Genomic DNA, 20,472 nt, shown 5'->3' with positions numbered 1-20,472 from the left:
CAGGTGCCATGTCCAGTCGATTTTAGTAAGATGGTATTATCAAGGTCGCATAGTGGAGAGAAATGTCCAGGCAGAAAGAAAGAAAGGAACCATGGGGAACAGACAGGTGAATTATTATGCCCTTTTTGCCTGAATAATTGTGGTTGGCAATGCCAGTAGATGGACAAGGATTGGGGCACAAATTCAACTGTCTGGCCAAAAAGTAGAGACACAACATGTGGTTTGCAAAATGCTGAAAGGAGGTTTGACAGATGGATGGATGGACAGACAGCCAATGATGTTACAATATAAAGGACAAAGGAAGCATCCGAACTCCCTATTGCCATGAATGCTACAAAGTCCTTGGTTATAGGGACTTCGAAATACGTGTAGGCTTAAATATATGTGTAAAAATGCATAGGCTATAAATGCTAAACAGGCTTAAGCTATAAGAAAATATAAATATGAAATCTATTAATGCACAGTAATAAACCGGTGCAATTATAAATATGCAATTATATGCAATTACTACAATGGCCAAAAAGGGCAAAACAAATGTACAGAAATAAAAACATTTACAAGCTGTGAAACACTTTCACAAATGACAAATCAGACTGAAAGTGTAGGTACAATACACAGAAAGTGCAGCTGACATTTGTCATTCAAACTCTTTCAAAGGGAATTAGTGAATGGAGTTTGGGAGGGTAATTTCAAACCGTGTTTTGTCCATTTTCTGGGAGTCATTTGTGGCATGCTTTTGTTTTTCATGTCTTTGGAGTTTTTAAAGTGCAGAAAGATTAAGCGATAGTTAAATCACCTGTAAAGGTTACTGAAAAAAGTGGATTGTAAACGCTGGGTATAGACAAAACATGGTTTGAAATTACCCTTCCAAACTCCATTCACTTCTTCCCTGCAAAGAAGTTTGACTGACAAACATCAGCAGCACTTACCTGTGTATTGTACCTACCCATTCCATCTGATTCGCTGTTTGTAAAACTGTTTTGGACTGGTAAAAGTGTTTCATCAGTTGTAAATGTGTTTTTATTTTTGTAAATTTGTTTTGCCCTTCTCGGCCACCATAAACTACAGAAAATAATGTGTAAAGTGCATATGCAATTTAAACAAGGGCAATGTAATGACTAAAACAATGCCAGGCTTCATTCTGTATGTGCTACAACATCATGGCAAGTCAGAATGAGCAAATAATCTACTCCCGCAACTTTAACAATTAGTATCCTCAGTTCCCATTTGATTAAACAGTGTGATTAAAAGGGAAGCTAATGTAACACAGTGGTAAAAAAATGCTTCTTTCCCAATTTTTTTTGTTTTGTTTTTTGGAGTGTGTTGCAATTAATACTTTGTATATATGAATATCATTACAAAAAAAACAATCAATTTGTTCAGTAAAAAATTTAAAATTATTGTGATTTTGTTAGTTAAAAACATAACATTTGTTCACCTGCACCAACGTCTGATCAGGTGAAAAAGGAAGGTTGATATCTGCATCTTTGAAAATTTGATGATGCAGCCTGAAGGAGATGAACACAGGGCGGTACAGGCAGGAGCTGGCAGGCAGGACAGCTGGAGGAATGGTGAAGAGAGTGAACATGGAATCAGCATGGCCAGGACAAGGCAGGTCAGCAGTGAGCCCTGGGAAAGGAGGGGGCTAGGATAACAGCAGTTTCTGATGTGAACATCTCGGAAACCGTTTAGCAGGATGCAACATTAGTGTGGTGGAAGGGAGGGGCACGATGACATCACAGGGTCGCACCACTCCAGAGGAAAGAGCTCCACTTTGACACGTGTACAGTGATAATTATATATATTTAAAGTAATGCATTTTTAATAAGTGTGGTTCTTGTATGAAGTTATATATATTCACAGTAAATACAGTACAATACAATTGTATATATATATATACACCGCGACCCTGAAATAGAAAAGCGGAAAAGAAAATGTATGTATGTATGTATGTATGTATATATATATATAAAACAAATAAAAAATATAAGAACCGTGACCCTAAAATGGAGATGATGATGGTGATGATGATGATGATGAAAAATATAAGAGAATTTTTTGTAGGTTTTTATGGGTATACGGTATCCATTATTGTAAACAGGTTGCACACTACATTTTTTGGTGCACATGTGGGACTACGTTTTCAGACATTACTACGAAATGGTGCAAATCTGCATCGGCAAAATAGTGCAGTATATAATGAATAGGCAACACTTAAGGACACAGTACCTTAGGGGTATCGTGGCACAGAGTGTCAAATTACAACATTTCCTCATTTGTATTTTATATAGAAATGTTGTGATTTCACATTTTGTGACACCATACTGGAGGGAACAAAGTGAATTTCCGTCTTTCAGGCTGACAATGATGTGAATCTTAAATCAAATTTACTATCTGTGGTTTTATTGTCACAGTCCAAATAAAAACATATATCTCCAAATTAGTAACTTTATAGGAAAAGGAAAAAGCCCTTTGTACCTTTCAGTGGAAGTCAAGGTAAAAAGATTTTATTCAAAGTAATTCTAGAGCATGACATTTTCACACAATGAGACAGCTGCTGTGTTCAAATAATCTAGTAAACGAACAATGGACAAGAATGGAGATACATGTTTTTTTGTTTTTTTTTTGGACAGTGACAACATAAAAAATGCTGGACTATTTATTCTATGATATTGTTGTGCTGTGTTTATTTCTCAATCATAATGACTTTCTTTCTGTTTCCTCTTTTCCAGGCAGACAATTATAGCTCAAACATCAGTTGTCTGTGTTTTTGAGAATGTAGTCACTTCAGAACTTACCAGCATTCACAATTCAAATATAATCACTACCCCAGTTTCCATAAATGTATCAAAAGCAATTCAGTGGTGGCTGCTATGTAACTCACTGCAAATTTGAACAGACTGTACTATACATTTATCAATCAAAACTAAATATATATAAATAAATATATATGTTGGCTATTAACAGGTATTACATTTCTATATGAAGAGACTATACCCTGCATATGTACACTACATATTCATTCATTCATTCATTCATTCGTTCATTATCTGTAACCGCTTATCCAGTTCAGGGTCGCGGTGGGTCCAGAGCCTACCTGGAATCATTGGGCGCAAGGCGGGGAATACACCCTGGAGGGGGCGCCAGTCCTTCACAGGGCAACAGACACACACACGCACACGCACACACACACACACACACACACACACACACACACACACACCTACGGACACTTTGGAGTCACCAATCCACCTACCAACGTGTGTTTTTGGACCATGTGAGGAAACCGGAGCACCCGGAGGAAACCCACACAGACACAGAGAGAACACACCACACTCCTCACAGACAGTCACCCGGAGGAAACCCACGCAGACACAGGGAGAACACACCACACTCCTCACAGACAGTCACCCAGAGGAAACCCACGCAGACACAGGGAGAACACACCACACTCCTCACAGACAGTCACCCGGAGGAAACCCACGCAGACACAGAGAGAACACACCAACTCCTCACAGACAGTCACCCGGAGCGGGAATTGAACCCACAACCTCCAGGTCCCTGGAGCTGTGTGACTGCGACACTAACCTGCTGCGCCACCGTGCCACCCTACACTACATATATGGTACAAATATAAACATAAATGTATTTATGATAGACACTCAAATTATATTTCTCAGTTTTTTCCATTTACAATCATGTCGCATAATATATCAGTTCTGGGTTATGTGACATGTTTAAATTTTTATCTCTCACTCCTCTTCCATACACCCCTGCTTCCTTAGTAGACACTCAGTGTTTGTAGTGCAACTAATAATCAGGGAGTACTGTTAGAATAAAACCTTTGAAATGTGTAACCTGAATGTATGTGACAAATGCATCACTGGTGCCGTACAAACACTGCATGCCTACTCTGATCCATTTTGTGTGAATACGGAAGGGGCTGGTCAGATACGATGTTACACTGTACCAGCCACTTCTGATTCCGAAAGCTGCAGAGAGCACCTCGTTTGTTCTTGCAAGCAACTGCCAGGTTCTTACATGCTTGATGTGATGGAGGAGTGTCTTGGGAGTGAGGTCTTTTGCGAGGTAAGCACTCTGCTGTTCTGAAGGATGTCTGGGAGATGTCTGAGGGACGTCTGAAGGATGTTGCATGAACATTTATGCAGCGGCAGCACATTTCCCGCCACCTGAGCTAAGACTGACGGCTGAGGGGAGACTAGTCTCTCATGCGTGCCACCCGCAAGACTGCCAGTTATATCATCTCCAGCTGTCTGAAACATTCATGACAAATAGAAAATTGCAAGTGGAAGACAGGGGAAGGTGGAGAGATGGAAAAAGGTCATCCACAAACAACTGCTTGACTAGATTGAGGCCACCATATATAGTTTTGACACGGGCAACAGCAGGTTGTGGATAGATTCTTGTAAAACATTGATACATAAAGGGTATTAAGGAACTTGTTCTCCTTTTCTACTTGTTCTACTCTTCTCAGCAGATACTTTTATTAGATTCTAAAACATTGCTGTGAGGATTTGACTGTATTCATCTTCATAAACAGGTACTCATGTTGGACAATTCATTCTGGTTCACAAACACCACTCAGTGGTTTTGCATGGTGCTCCATTACTTAGATCCACTGCTCCACAGCCAAGAGCTCTGAGGTTTTATAACCCTCTAGCCCACACCTGGCACTGTGCATTGTGATCTTACTCTCATATGCATCTACATCACGACAGTTTTAAATGCTAGGTATATAACTATGTTTATATGTAGATCATTTCTGACTTCCATTCAGGTCACTCATATATTTTTGCTACATTATTCTATTACTTTTGTTGACACAGTATGCCCACTTTTAACAAAAGAGTATGAATTTGGAATAGTGTAAGTAGTAATCTTCTTTTGTGTACTTATGTACTTTTCCCAACTTTGTGAATAGGTTGTTTGCAAATGCATGAATTGCAGATGGAGGGCAGGAAGTAATTTTGTACACAGTGGCTTGTGTCCTACACAGTTACTCAAAACCATTTCAACCGAAACCACAAGGCGTTTGTATCACGTACAAAATGTTGTTGTGCAGGAGGGAGAAAAATGCAAGAATTTGACTGAAAAATGGCAACAAGAATGACTTGCGATTCCTCTTCTGTGTTCAGGATGAGACTTCCCAGTAAACAAGGAATGTCCCTGGACGTTCAAAATAGGTCTAAAAGTAGTCTGTCAGTCAAGGACATATTTTAAACGTCAATGGACGTCCAAATTCCATCGTAATAAGTTAGTTAAGTGGTGACCAATCGATAACGTCAGTGGACGTCCAAAACGCGTTTTATACAAGTAATTTATTTCGGGACCAATTAATAACGTCAATGGACGTCCAAAATACGTCTAATATTCGTCTTTTCAACGTCTGTGTTTGGACGTCTTTTCAACTTTCATTTTCAACCTTAAGAGAACGTTGATTAGACGGCAGTCATTACGTTATTTCAATGTTGAATCAACGGCTAAATGTTTACTGGGTTAAGGCAGCTTCTTATTCAGGTGTTTCTTGTTTGAATTTTGGTGCATTTTAAATCCATCAGCAGGAGAACTGTGTAAACAACATTCATTTCTCACAACTGCACAAGACTGTGGTCAGCTTTTGATTCACATTTCCCGTTCCACCTGAAATGGTGGAACTACAAACGGTTCTTTGAGTGATGCCATAGAAGAGCTATCTTTGGTGTGTTAAAGGAAAGTGTAAGTGTGAAGAACCTTTTTTAAAGTTTAAAGAAATTTCCCCAAATGTAAAGATTGTTTAACAATTTTAAAGTATTAGAAAAATGGTTCTTTATGGAAACAAAACTGGTTCTTCTATGGCATCACTCAAAGAACCGTTTGTAGTACCTTTATTTGATGCACCATTTCAGATGGAGCAGGAAACGTGAATAAAAAGCTAACCACAGTCTCATGCAGAAACATTTGCACCACCTTTATTTTAAAGAGTGTATGAACCTGCCACACTATTTAAGACAGAAAGGGAAAACTGACTTGATTTTTCAGTCTATTAACAAATGTGACGTTAATGTGTTAATAGACACATTGCTGAATGTTTTTGTTGCTTGGTTAATCCACAGGACAATAAAAGAGGACCAAATGACAGTCATCATGGAGCACCTTGATACCAAGGTTGACAACTGTTAAAATAAAATAAAGAAATAAAACGCTGAATGCTTCAATATTTTGTGAATTTTCATTAGTGTTCTTGAGTTTAAAGGACATCTGAGGACAACATTCTTACGACCTTGACAGAAGCTATAGCAGTTATATAGCAGTGTTCAGTTGAAAAACAGTCTCCATAACCCAGACAACAGTTCGAACATTTAGTAATTTTCTGTTTGCACATTTATCTAATAGTATTGTCTAAATCAGCACAATATAGGCCCCTCACCCTCAGCTCCTCCATTCTGCTTTTCACCTCCTGCCCTCTATCTGGATTTCATATGTCGTTGGAATCACATGACTGAAAACAACCTATTGTATCAGTACTACTCAGCACTATCATAGCCACAAGGAATGACAGGAAAATATATATCTTGCTGTGAATGATAACAAAATGTGTGCAATGTATGCATTATCATCATTTTATAAGTGTTGTTTATAGTACAACACACACACACACATTTCAACCAAGGTGTTTACCGTCATGATTCAGTTCCTGAATCTTTTTCTGAAAGCTCTGTTCTGAACAGTGCTGTTAATAACACAACTGAGGGGAGACAAACTCACCCAAAGAAGTTAACTCCAAACGAAGCTGTCCTTGATCAAACCCTCACTGTACAAAAGCATGGAGCATCTAAACAGTGTTTACTTATTTATCTTACAAAGACATCACACAAGCTAAGCCACGGAGCAGAAATCAGTTTAACAGCACGCAGGCAGCTCACAACACTCTTTGTCTTCCCACTGGCCTACATTTTTATTGTGTGGGAGAGTGCGAGAGTTTTAAAAAAAGGAACTCTTCAGAGAATTCAGAAACATTAGCAGTGAAACACGTCAGGTTCACATTCACTACAATAACAAGCAGGACATTTATAATAGAGCTTTATATATATATATATACACACACACACACACACACACAAATGTGCACTGTTGTATGCTTTAACTGTATACATATGTGTTCATTTTCACACTGTTGGGACAAAACCTTGTATCTCAGTCCCACTTTTCTTTTTAATAATTTTATGTTCACGCCTTAGCTATTAGCTGAACTTGCACATCACACGCAAAAGCACCAACATTTGGATGATGAGGACAAGCACATGCTTCCTCAGAGACATGTGCTGTTAAACACCTGTCTTTTGCACTGCCACAAATGCAGTGTCACCAGAGAACCCAACTCACCAGATAACACAGACTGCCCAGATCCGTCTCATCAGCTGGCGTGCACCGTGCTGTGTGATGAGAAGAGAGGACTGAAGCCAGCTCACTTTTAGAACTCCTGGCCTCAAATGGCTGAGGCATCACCAGAGATACCAGCTGCAATTTATACGGTGCCCCCATCCAAAAAAGGTCCATAATAATTAGGATTAATATCTGCTGTATTAACTCCCATCAACCCAAGATATCATTTTGAGCAGGGTTGTGCAGACCTTGGTGCATAACTGAATGATGATAAGAGAGTTTCTGTTTTCTGTTCTCTGAAAGGTTTAACAGGTGGTGTTTTGGTGTGTATAACACACACAACTGGAGCTTTACGTTTGCTGAGGGCTCCTAAGACCTTGCCACAGCTCTGTAAACTCCCTGAGTGCCCCCTCCGGCTACACCCCCTCACGCACTCTGCACATACGTCCTCGGGGCTTACAACTTTCATACGGATTAAAAGGAGTGTATATACACTTTCCCAGACACCTATAAATTTGAATTGTAACCCTTCCCTTTAGACCATAGAGAGACTTGTTTATAATCATTCATTCATTCATTCATTATCTGTAACCCTTATCCAATTCAGGGTCGCGGTGGGTCCAGAGCCTACCTGGAATCATTGGGCGCAAGGCGGGAATACACCCTGGAGGGGGCGCCAGTCCTTCACAGGGTGACACATTCACTCACTCGCACACTCACACCTACGGACACTTTTAAGTCGCCAATCCACCTACCAACGTGTGTTTTTGGACTGTGGGAGGAAACCGGAGCACCCGGAGGAAACCCACGCGGACACAGGGGGAACACTACACATAGTCACTCGGAGCAGGTCTTGAATCCTCAACCTGTGACCATTTCTGGTTAATGATATTTTCTTGACATCCTAATTATAAATAAATAAACACATCCTCTGCAGGAAACAACATTTTTTTGTTTAGGATACAACATTTGTCTGCAAGCATTGCAGCACTGTTTCTGGTTATCTGCAACATGTTACTGTTTCTGTAACATAGTGGGGAGAGGACAAATTTTAAAAAAAGAAAAAATGGGCACAGCTTTAGAATAAGACTACACCTATAAATGTTTCTAAATTGTTATTAATTAGGTTTTAAAAGTCATTAATAATCATTTATAACACAGATAGAAAGTGCAACAATGACCTTGCCATATTCTTTTTCATATTCTAAAGCCTCAACTTCTTATTTACCTAGTCATTTTCAGTTCTGACAATTCATTATTGTCACTCATATATATATATATATATATGTATAGTCGCTCCGGGTGACTGTCTGTGAGGAGTGTGGTGTGTTCTCCCTGTGTCTGCGTGGGTTTCCTCCGGGTGACTGTCTGTGAGGAGTGTGGTGTGTTCTCCCTGTGTCTGCGTGGGTTTCCTCCGTGTGACTGTCTGTGAGGAGTGTGGTGTGTTCTCCCTGTGTCTGCGTGGGTTTCCTCCGGGTGACTGTCTGTGAGGAGTATGGTGTGTTCTCCCTGTGTCTGCGTGGGTTTCCTCCGGGTGACTGTCTGTGAGGAGTGTGGTGTGTTCTCCTTGTGTCTGCGTGGGTTTCCTCCGGGTGACTTTCTGTGAGGAGTGTGGTGTGTTCTCCCTGTGTCTGCGTGGGTTTCCTCCGGGTGACTGTCTGTGAGGAGTGTGGTGTGTTCTCCCTGTGTCTGCGTGGGTTTCCTCCGTGTGACTGTCTGTGAGGAGTGTGGTGTGTTCTCCCTGTGTCTGCGTGGGTTTCCTCCGGGTGACTGTCTGTGAGGAGTATGGTGTGTTCTCCCTGTGTCTGCGTGGGTTTCCTCCGGGTGACTGTCTGTGAGGAGTGTGGTGTGTTCTCCTTGTGTCTGCGTGGGTTTCCTCCGGGTGACTTTCTGTGAGGAGTGTGGTGTGTTCTCCCTGTGTCTGCGTGGGTTTCCTCCGGGTGACTTTCTGTGAGGAGTGTGGTGTGTTCTCCCTGTGTCTGCGTGGGTTTCCTCCGGGTGACAGTCTGTGAGGTGTGTGGTGTGTGAGAAGCTAAAGTGTTGGCCAATATAAGAAACCTTGGGGTCCATGGGGTGCATTAACTTTAGTGAATATACTGAGTGTATTTAACTCAAAGCACTCTTAAAAAATCCATGTCCATATGCTCATGAAAAAAGCTTTCTCTGTGAAAATAAATGTGTGGGGTGTGTGTCACAGGAGACTCACTTAAAAGCTTCTGCATCCAGCTGTGCCTCATGTGGTGACCATTTGAAAGGGCCCCTTGGAAAATTTGCCTGTCCTCGAATGCATCATATAGAGGCTCCTGTAAGTCTTTAGACCCCAGTAGGGGAGATGTTTTTGGTTAAAGGTCAATTTTCAAATACCCAGTTGTCCATGTTCAGAAGGTCAGTGTGACGAAAGCCCATTTTCTCCACACAGAAAATAAATTAATTTTTATTGAGCCTTCACAGTTGGTGTCAGTGAGCCTTGTTACACAGACAGGGGTATGGCATTGACACTATACATTTAAGCTTTGAAGACAGCCTTTATAATCAGTGAATTCAGGTATTTTAAGGTGCATCCTCTGTGGACACACATTTGTACTTGTATAATCTCCAAAGAAAACCATGAAATGAAATGGGATGCTCTGGAGCAGCATATGTCTAAGGTCTCCATCCTGAATGCCTCACATCATCTTGAGCAGATTAAAACCTACTAAGAAAATACAGAATACATAAGACATGCGACATAAGACATGTGAGTATCAGTAGAATTAAACAGAGCTTGAAAATACAATAACAAAAAAAGAAAACCATACAACAGACAACCTGCAGACATGGCAACGAGTGGAATAAAAAGAAGAATAAATAAACTTATATAATTACACATCCATGTACAACATACACCAAAAAGCCCTCAGTTCACACAGCAATATAAGAAAATGGCCACTTGTGTCTCTTTAAGCTAATAGTTCCACCCTTTCCTGTTGCAAGGACACAAAGGTCTTTAGAGGTTTTACCTGATCCCATGGAATTTCCAACACTCTTTATTAAAAAAGAGCTGTCCATCTACAAAAATGGCACATTGGAGTGTTATTATAAATTCTTATTATTATTGTTATTATTATTATTATTATTATTATTATTATTATTATTGTTGTTGTTCATTCAATATCTGTAAGCGCTTATTCAGTTCAGGGTCGCGGTGGGTCCTGAACCTACCTGGAATCATTGGGTGCAAGGCGGGAATACTGGCGCCCTGGAGGGGGCACCAGTCCTTCACAGGGCAACACACACTCACACATTCACTCACACTCACACCTATGGACACTTTTTTTTTTTGAGTCGCCAATCCACCTACCAACATGTGTTTTTGGAGCGTGGGAGGAAACCGGAGCACCCGGAGGAAACCCACGCAGACACAGAGAGAACACACCACACTCCTCACAGACAGTCACCCGGAGTGGGACTTGAACCCACAACCTCCAGGTCCCTACAGGTGTGTAACTGCGACACTACCTGCTGCACCACCATGCGGCCACATTATTATTATTATTATTATTATTATTATTATTATTATTATTATTATTAATATTAATATTATTATTATTATTATCAATAATAATAATAATAATAATAATAATAATAATAATAACCTAATCTGACACTGTCACATAACACTGAACTTTTTTTTTTCTGGTCACCTCATGCAGCAATACCACTATTACCCACTAGATGGCCTATATTCAGTTCCGTATAATAGTGCACTATATAGTGAAAAAAATAAGGAATATTAAGTAATGGACAATTTCATATGCACATCATGTTACATATGATGAATGCACACGAGGGCTAGCCATTTGTTAGAATCAACAGAAATTGCACTGCAGTGCCACAAGTTCTAACATAAAAACGTTTAACTATAATAGTCTTTCAGGTCAGTGTGTGGTTTTCAACATTAATGCAATTGCCCAAAGAATGCAGTACTCTACAAAAGTCTAGAGAGTGATATTCAGAGGCAGGCAAACTACCTAGAACAGACAGAGTTAGTATAACACTGTGGTAGAACGTGATAGAAAAATTTCATCCCTTTCCTTTTAGGTGGTGTGTCGCCCAAACGCCCCAATGAACAAACCACCCATGTAATAAATACTTGTCAGAAGTCAGGCTTGTAATATTAAGTGGGAGAATGGAGTTGGTGGGGTGTTGCCTCAATAAATGGCCCCCTGACACCATGCCTGGTAGACAGCTTGTGGGGATGGATGAAAAGGAAAGACTCCCTCCCTAGTGTAGAAGCGGTCACCCTGGAGTCTCACCCTCAGTAGAGCGAGGGCAGATGGAGGGGAAAGCTCAGCTTTTTCCTTGTCATCCACACATCAGTGACCCAGGAGTGTGTCATCCCTGATCACCGCAGTGAGCCTGGGAGCCTAATGTCTGCATGAGAGCTCCATTTGTCAGCGTCACCAAGCCCTCTGGCTTCATGTTATTGATCCTTATTACTTTCGATCGATGTGCCTCATATACAAGAACGCAGAACCCTTTCTTCAGCTTCTCTGTCTCAAATTTAATGCAACTGTGTCATACCAGAAGCATATGGGATGCATGTTGGTGATGCGCATATGTAGGCACGCCTGCCTTTTAGAGGATTATTATGAGCAAACACAGGGATGTGATCGTTAAACAGCAGCATAATGTGCTGTAGAAGGTGAATAATGTCCTGGAAAAGTCCAAGCGACTGACAAAGATGAAAGCCACATTATTTACTGTGTAGCACTATTCGACTGCCACTTGCAGTGCTATGTTGCTTCACAGGCACGGTGGCTTGGTGGTTAGCACGTTCGCCTCCCAGCGCTGGGATCTTGGGTTCAAGTCCCATCTGGGTGGAGTTTCCATGTTCTCCCCGTGTCTGCGTGGGTTTCCTCCGGGGGCTCCGGTTTCCTCCCACAGTCCAAAAAAAACATGGAGGGTAGGTGAATTGGCTTCTCTAATAACTGTCCTGGTGTGTGAATGAATGTCTGTATGTGTGAGCCCAGATATGGATTGGCGCTCTGTCCTGGGTTAAACCCTAGTGCCCGATGCAGTCCTCCAGGTGGACGGTCGTTTCTGGTTGAGAGTACGCTGTGCGCGTTTGGCTGCCGCTTCTCGCCAGTGTGTGTGTGAATTGAGCGTTCTGAGCAGTGTAGATTGTAAAGCGTCCTTGGGTGTCTAGAAAGGCGCTATATAAGTGTAACAATAATAATAATAACAGTGGAACTACACACTGTCCCATTAAAGTGATGTAAAGTGAAGGAATGAATGAATGATAGTTAAACTTGTCTATGCTGCACTTTTCTAGACACCCAAAGCACTTAAATGTACATTAGTTAATGGAAAAAATAAAATACAATAATGCAGCTAAGTTCACTATACATCTATCCTCATCTACATTTCCTTTTAAAGGAGCACTAGGTAATATTTTAACCTTAAAATTACAGCTTTAAATCATTGCGATGCTTCACTGACCTGTAATAGGGAGAAAAGTGCTTTTCTTGTTGTTACCCTGGGTTCAGCACTGCAGAAACTGCACTATGTAACATGTGGACGAAGGATGGTTCTGAATAATGAATTACACATCACAACTTTAGGTGGAGACCAGGAGCAAATACACCAAATCTTACCTGGTGTTCCTTTGAATGAAGGGTATTTCTAGAAAGTGTGTAATGTTACAGGTCCTAATCATGTAGGATGTTTCACGTTGGAACATTGCTGTGAGGACATGATGGCCGCCATGAGTGCATTAGTGTTTATCATTAACTGATAGTAGATGATTAGATCTAGATCACAAACACCACTCTTCCACATCCCAATAATACTGGATGGGGCTCACTCCAGAGAATATACAGTTGCAGTGCTCCACAGCCCAAAGCTGGGGGTTATTGTACCCTCCAGGCCATGCTTGCCATTGGGCATGATAAATTTAAGCTCATTTGAGGTTGCTCCAGTGGGTTCCCAAACTGATTTTACACTCATAGTGTAGCTCCATCTCTCTCCCTCTCTTAGGTTGCCTCTTTATATCTGATCTCATCCTGCATTTTTCCCTTTCACTTCAGCACACCTTAGGTGGGATCGGGCCTGTGACTGAGTGGAAATGAAACTATGGCAACAAGGATGAAGGCAGCTGTTCAAAGGCCTCAGGTTTCTGTGTGAATCTCAAGTGATGGTTAGAAGGAACACCCCCCCCCACACACACACACACACACACACACACCACCCCCACTAAGTTAAGCTGGATCTGCTGCTTTCCATCAGGGAGGAAAGCCCACCTTGACCATTCATATCCTTTGTTCTCCACCTTAAGCCTTTCAAGATTTTTAGGTCTGCTGTGGGCTTCCATCCCTGTGTTTTTTGACCCAATTAACCAAGCATCCAGAGGTTCCCTGAGCTCTGAAGGCCACAGGTAGAGGAGGTAAAGGAATTCCAGCCCTGCAGACCATAGACAGCCATAGCATGGGGAGAGAGAGAGAGAGAGAGAGAGAGAGAGAGAGAGACTTTTTCACTTTGTTCCTAAATATGTTACCTCTCTGAAATGGAAGTGTGGGAGTAGTTAGTTAAAATATTAAAATGTTGCAGCAATGTAACAACTGCCTTCTGTAACAAAGAACTGTAATTAATTAAGTAATCACATTACAGATTACATAATAAGAAGTTTGGGTAACAATTTACTGTACATTCACAAGGCTTTCATGACCTCTGACCTAAGTATATTTAAATCTAGTGACATATTAGTAAACTCTACTACTGCATTAATAAGGTAGACTATTTATGCTGAAATATGTATTAAATCTCATAACTAACTCTCATTCTTAAACCACACACACACACACACTCACACACACACACACATAGAGAGCACCTGTTTCATCTTCTATCTGGCTTAATCCCTCATTTTATCTCTTAAAAATCAGTTGAAGCTGGAACATGGAGGTGATTTCTGTTTGCATTAATATTCTCCATTAAAGCTTCTGGGTCTGAACTTCATTGTTTTTGATGCTAAAGCCCTCACTGAAACATTTACTCACGAATTAAGAGATTCTACTTCAAAAATCCTAACCACAATGAGATTTAATTTTATATATAAATATATATATATATATATATATATATATATATATAATGTAAAATAAAGGATGCCTTTCATTAGCATGTTCACTACACATTTATCTACTAGTTTAACATTGGTAGGTGGATTGGCGACTCAAATGTGTTCAAAGGTGTGAGTGTGTGACGCCCTGTGAAGGACTGGTGCCCCATCCAGGGTGTGTTCCTGCCTTGCGCCCAGTGACCCACTGCGACCCTGAATTGGAAAAAGTGGTTGCAGTCAATGAATGAATGTATGATCTTACACTGATTTGTTTATTCATTCATCCATTATCTGTAACCACTTATCCAGTTCAGGGTCGCGGTGGGTCCAGAGCCTACCTGGAATCATTGGGCGCAAGGCGGGAATACACCCTGGAGGGGGCGCCAGTCCTTCACAGGGCAACACAGACACACACACACAGACATTTTTGAGTCGCCAATCCACCTACCAACGTGTGTTTTTGGACTGTGGAAGGAAACCGTAGCACCCGGAGGAAACCCACACAGACACGGGGAGAACACACCAACTCCTCACAGGCTGTCACCCGGAGCGGGAATCGAACCCACAACCTCCAGGTCCCTGGAGATGTGTGACTGTGACACCTACCTGCTGCACCACCGTGCCGCCCTGATTTGTTTATTTTACATTTAAATATTTTAGGTGTAAGTCCTAAGAAGGGAGTTATCGTGATTAATTGCAGTAAACTGTGCAGTTAGGCTTTATCCAAAATGATTCAATTGTCATAAAAATTCCAATGAACAAATTGACTAAAGGAGCCACTTAGAATAAAGTTTCAGTGATATTCAGTAGGTTTCTGTTCGATGTTATGTAATGTTTTTGTAGGCGTTATGTACCATTATGAACACACAGTGAAGTGTGGCTACATTTTCCTACTTACATTGTATTACACACAGGTATGAGCAAATGAGGCACACGTTTCTTCTGTTCGTTTCTACATATTATCAGTGGCAACAATTTATTTGCATCCACTACCTATACAAGCTTACAGCAGAAACCAGACTGTGGGCATTTGGACTTGTAACTTTTACATAGACAAAATATATCGGATGGCGGGGGTGGGGGCATGGGGCTGTTAGCAGTGGGAGTGGTGATGATAGGGAGAACAGACATCTCTCAGTGCTTTCATTAGCACTTAAAATGCAAATGAAGGACTGCAACTCTTTGAAGACTCTCTGTTGTGTGTGCATGAGGCCGAGCTGAGAGGAAGACCCTTTTCTGCCTTCTTCTCAGGGATGAGCCGTCAGTTATTAGAGTCAGAAAGGCTCAGAAATCATGCTTTTTTTATTGCACAGCACAGTGGGATGTGATAGGAGGTTTATCACATAAACACCCCTGGCATGTCACATGCAACACATTGCTAATATTTGATGCACCGCCATTTTTTACATGCATGGAATAAAAATACAATCTATTCCACTTCATAAGTGACAGGCATCCAGAAATGGATTGCATGGAATAAAACAGAACGTCCGTGCTCATTTTATCCAAAACGAAGAAAGTCTAAGGCTGAAGCTTTTAATGAGAACGTTCTCCACCGAATATAAAACTGAACAACCTGTGTTTGCTCACCATTCAGGATGATCATCCACATTTACAAGGATGATCAGGCAGGAAGCAAATGGAATATTAAAATAGATTACAGCACGTAATTGAACATTTGAGCACAGTGACCATCAAGAGGTTAATGGACTTCAATTAATACCTCATGAATATGAAGCCAAAGTGCATCCTTCCTGAACACAGTTTGCCATACGCATTATTACAGAGCGGTTTCTGGAAAATGGATGAAAATAAAGGTGTCTCAGCACTATCATGTGGAGGAAGCTAAATATTAGGATAAAGAGTGTGAGAAAAGGTCTTAACACTCTTGGTATTTTGAAGAAATACTGTCCGCAAAAGACTCAGACTCATATCTCAAATTTAAAGAGGAATTCCACTGATGATTACCGAGCCAGAACTGTTCATAGTGGTGATGCTGTTGAGTCATACCACAACAACTCTTTTTAAAGAACACTTTTGTCCCTTAATGCTGGTGTTCTTAGCTTGTGTTTGCTTTATTAATGCAACTTAAATATGGATTAGCCTTTCTTTGGAGCAGAAGACATGCATTCTCCCAGATTCATCACAACAAGCTAGTGGCCATTAGCAGTTCCGTTGTGACCACCCCTTCAATGCAGCATTTCAATTAGTCCTGTTGTTTATATTTGTGTTTTCTCATTTGTAGCTCTGTCATTGTAGTTCTGTTTCTGGGCTTGTATTTGCATTGTGTTCTCCCTTAAAGTTGATTAGTAAATGTTGCTGTAATACGACTCGATATGAAGCTAGAGATTTATATCCATGTTGCTAATCTTGGCATTGAACACTGTAAATTTCAAAGCAGTTGATCCAATGTCCAGTGATCCATTGGTTTTCTACTTCTACTTCTGCAATGGGTTCACTTTACATTAGTGGAGGTCACTGAAAATGTATATTGTGGATCATAAGCATGCATGCCTACACAAAACAGTCAGTGGGGATGGTATTCTCTTATTCTGTTTGAGTGAAAATCATGCTTAAGTTACAATGCAAGCCCCAGAATGGGTTTCTAAGCTAGAGAATTTACATACATACAATATGCAGGCTTCCAAGGACACTTATTAATCAAACCAAACCAAATCTGGCTCCAGTGGAAGCTTTGATGTAGAGAATAAACAGCAATGGCTCCAAACTGGGGCTCTTACCCTGGAGAAGGTCATGCATACGTGTTCCTGCCATGCATTTATATTGATCCTAATTTTCACCCATTTGTCTACACACTGCTGACAGTGTCGGGGTGCTTTCCCCTTCAGAACACGTCGTCGGATGAGTTATGATCCTGAGATGCTCTCCTAGCTGGAGATCACTCATGTTCCTGGCCCATGGAGAGGCTCCTAATTGCTGCTAAATGAATTCATCCCTGGTTCGAGCGTGGGCAGCAAACAAAGAATAAGAGCTTGAATCTGTCAGAGAGCTGCCTCCCTTACGCTCTGAGTGGGAGAGAAAAAAGAGGCAGAATATGACAAAAGAAAAATAAAGATATTGATTTATACAGTTTTTGTTTTGTTTCCACCCCTTCAACCCTTTGCAGCGCAACACACACAAACACACACACACAAACAAAGTCCGCCTCCAGTGTCACTTCATTGTGTTTGCTTTTCCTCACACACTTGGCTCAGCCTGAATTTCAGAGTCATGTTACAGAATGGTTGTTTTTAAAAGAGCTCAGAATTTGAGATATCATCATCAAATTCAAGGCAATCTACAGCTGGGTGATCAAGTGGAAAAATATTCACATCATCCAACTAAGCATCCATAAGTGCTGTGATTTTTTTTTTAGCCAAAACCAATTATGACTCGAGGAGAATGTTTACAAAATATATGGGGCTGACATTCACTGCCATTCGTACTGGACAGCAAACTGTCCAGGTTTGGACCGATCCAATCTACCCTAGAGGAAAACTACATTGCTTAAAATACGCTCTGATGACTGAGGGGTTAGTGGTGATTTTTCTTGAAATACCTTAGGAGCATCAGACAAAACAGAGATATTAAATAACCAAGATGTCTTGTACGAGAAGTAGCTGAAGTTGCGTTAAGGTTCCTATCTTTAGTTCAGTTGTAACATAACAGAATTATCTCACCAAAAATCTGGGACATGAAAGATTCCTGGTCTCTTTTTCTCAGGGTATATGGCTTAGCCGCAGGAGACCTAGGCAAAGGTCTCCTTTGCATATTTATGTGACCTCAAAGCTTTATAAGAGAATCTATACTAAGAGATAGTTAGGAGATCGTTTTTTTGGGATTTTTTGGATTTTTTTCATTTCTATGGGAAGACACTGAGGCATGTCATACTTATCTTAACCAATCCAGTAAGACTTTATATATATATATATATATATATATAAGATATTTCATTCAATCATTCATTATCTGTAAGCGCTTATCAAGTTCAGGGTCGCGGTGGGTCCAGAGCCTACCTGGAATCATTGGGCGCAAGGCGGGAATACACCCTGGAGGGGGCGCCAGTCCTTCACAGGGCAACACAGACACACACACGCGCGCACACATGGACACTTTTGAGTCGCCAATCCACCTACCAACATGTGTTTTTGGACTGTGGGAGGAAACCAGAGCACCCGGAGGAAACCCACGCGGACACAGGGAGAACACACCAACTCCTCACAGACAGTCACCCGGAGGAAACCACGCGGACACAGGGAGAACACACCAACTCCTCACAGATAGTCACCCGGAGGAAACCCACGCGGACACAGGGAGAACACACCACACTCCTCACAGTCACCCGGAGGAAACCCACGCAGACACAGGGAGAACACACCACACTCCTCACAGACAGTCACCCGGAGGAAACCCACGCAGACACGGGGAGAACACACCAACTCCTCACAGACAGTCACCCAGAGCAGGAATCGAACCCACAACCTCCAGGCCCCTGGAGCTGTGTGACTGCGACACTACCTGCTGTGCCACCGTTCCGCCCCTATAAGAGATTTGGCTTTTTAAATATAATTTTCTTAGCAGCGTAATACTTCTTAGGTGCCAAAAATAATACTGTATAATTTTTATCTATAAGATTTCAAAATTTTGTTGGTTAAATGAGAAACTTATTTTTATTATATCACCACTCAGACCTGCAGACAAACAAGCAACTAGGTCCCTGTCCTTTAACCAGGCTTCAAAATGTGTGACCAAAAACTTCAAGGTCGCACAGAGGACACGGTATAAACAGTCGAGGTCACAGAGCTGGAGCTTTGGCGTTTCAGATGAAATGGAAGGACATATATAGTCAAGTCTTTTTAATAACATATAATGAATAGTGTAGAAAGAATCCGATGGAGTCAGAGGGATGTTTTCCTTCATTCCTCGCTCACATGCTGAACTCATCTCAGGAGGAAGGTCCAGGGAGGTGAGGAACAGCGGTATCAGAGACATTAGCACGCACACAATAGACCCTCCCCACTGTACCTTTACATGGCCCTAATGAGGCCTGAAGCCATTATGCTAATGCTCACTAATGCTCTAATGCATCAAACATGGCCACTTCTCTCTGTCTCGATGGAGGAGATAAGATGATGAGATGAGGTGGGAAAGAGGGAAAATTGGCCAGGCTGAAAACTGGCCACACCTGAGTATGAGTGAGTAGAGGGGAGAGAGAGAGAGAGAGAGAGAGAGAGAGAGAGAGAGAGAGAGAGAGAGAGAGAGAGAGAGAGAGAGAGAGAGAGCAAACTGCACAGTGGCAATGCACTGATGGAATTTCAAGAACCTTTTCAGACTATGATAGGCTCTTCTGCTACCCCCCATGCTGCCTTTAATTGCTTTTATTTCAGTTACCATGGCAACAAAGAGGAACTCTTTTTGAAGTCGCTGCATTCCCCGCAGCTCAGTGCTGGGAACTGGTGTTGCAGCCTTGAGTATGATAAACAGCTCTGGGCCAGGTGTGTTGACATGTGTTCCTGGAGAAGGTCCATAAAGCAGTGGGTGCAAAGGAAAACACCTCAAAATTGTACTCAACTGGTGGCTATTTTATAGTTAATATACCCTTTAGTGACTACAAAATCTTAGGCCTATAGCTAAATTTCCTTATCTTTCAAAAGTTCTGGAGAAGGTATTGTCCTGTCAGCTGTCACTTTACTTAATCAATTACAACATCCTACACACATTTCTGATCTGAATTCAGGGCACAATATGCAGAATACTGACTCAGCACTCCTCAGGGTTTGTAATGACTTACACTCATCTGAGGACTCAGGAAACTGCTATTTCATTCCTTTGGGACCATGGGGAAGCTTTTGTTACAATCAATGGTTAAATAATTTTAGATCATTTATTGTGTAGTGGGTAATCAGTCAATGGGTATCATCATAGACTGGCTTACTTCCTGTTTTAGAAACAGAACCTTTTCAGTTAAACTGGAACAGTTTTCTTTATTG

The sequence above is a fragment of the Hoplias malabaricus genome, chromosome 17 (genome assembly GCF_029633855.1).
Source record: "Hoplias malabaricus isolate fHopMal1 chromosome 17, fHopMal1.hap1, whole genome shotgun sequence".
NCBI classification, from domain to species: domain Eukaryota; kingdom Metazoa; phylum Chordata; class Actinopteri; order Characiformes; family Erythrinidae; genus Hoplias; species Hoplias malabaricus.
The sequence above is the reverse complement of the archived record's forward strand: the minus strand, read 5'-3'. Positions refer to the sequence as shown.